This window comes from Cajanus cajan, chromosome 4, assembly GCF_000230855.2.
Source record: "Cajanus cajan strain Asha chromosome 4, NIPB_CcT2T_4, whole genome shotgun sequence".
Classification (NCBI taxonomy): domain Eukaryota; kingdom Viridiplantae; phylum Streptophyta; class Magnoliopsida; order Fabales; family Fabaceae; genus Cajanus; species Cajanus cajan.
In genome coordinates, this window is record NC_138520.1 from 53,970,388 (window position 1) to 53,971,426 (window position 1,039).

General features: G+C 31.9%; 1 non-coding gene across 1 annotated transcript; it reads left to right on the forward strand.

Moving 5' to 3' along the window:
- Positions 1–533: 533 nt before the first annotated feature.
- LOC114916144 (U1 spliceosomal RNA) lies at positions 534–692 on the forward strand. The gene has a single exon (XR_003804484.1). It is a non-coding gene; the product is annotated as a U1 spliceosomal RNA (small nuclear RNA).
- Positions 693–1,039: the final 347 nt, after the last annotated feature.

Consider the following 1,039-nt stretch of genomic DNA (forward strand, 5'->3'; position numbering starts at 1 on the left):
AAAATTGGCCTATCATTGTGTTAATAGTCTAAGGTCCCTTCAAGTAGGAGACTCTACATCATAATTTGTGGTAGTGGGGGCCTACATTTGTGCAACACGTTGCAATATTAATACAATGTTTATGTTTCTTTTAATATATATATATATATATATATATATATATATATATATATATATATATATTGTATGATGTCCAATAAAGGTTTTGCATGGAAAATCTATGGTATGACTTATTTGTTGTGTTGTTAGATGCTTTATCGGTGTATGACATGCGAGTCGTTACAATAACTCTTGAACTTGGTTGGTCAATCAAATCAGGTGGTCAAGCAGTTTGTGATAGGTCAATACACGTCAAAATGTGAATATAGTATTCCAAATCATGAGCATATGTAATACAATACAAATTAAAGAAAAATAATGAGATGAATAGCTAAAACCATCATAAGTGTGAAAAGTTGTCCCACATCGAAAGCAAATGGGAACTTTAGATAGTGAATGATTCATAAATAAAATATGGTCAGCAATATTTAAAGATACTTACCTAGATGGGGTCAATGGATGATCATTATGATCCATGCTAGATTTATGACCTCCATTGCACTTGGGAGGGGTGTTAGTCTAGGGTCTTCTTAGGTAGGAGAGTCTACATCATAATTTGTGGTAGTAGGGACCTACGTTCACACAACCCTTTTCAATATTAATTTAATGTCTGGACCTACGTTCACACAACCCTTTTCAATATTAATTTAATGTCTATGTATTTTTTAAAATATATATTACATGATGTCCAAGCTAGGTTTTGCACGGAAAACCTATGGTAAGCAAGAACAAAGAAAAAGAGAAGTCACTCAAGTTCAACAAGCTACACTCTTTATTGCTTTATCCTTTTAATTTTTTAGAGAAATCTACTTTGTATTTGTAATCTTGATCTGTAATAGAAAAAAAAAAGTGAGATATCTTCCTTGGTGGAAGCTCCATAGTTGGAGATATACTTTTTTGCAAAACACAAGGACGTCTATGTTTTGTAAAAATTTTCTAG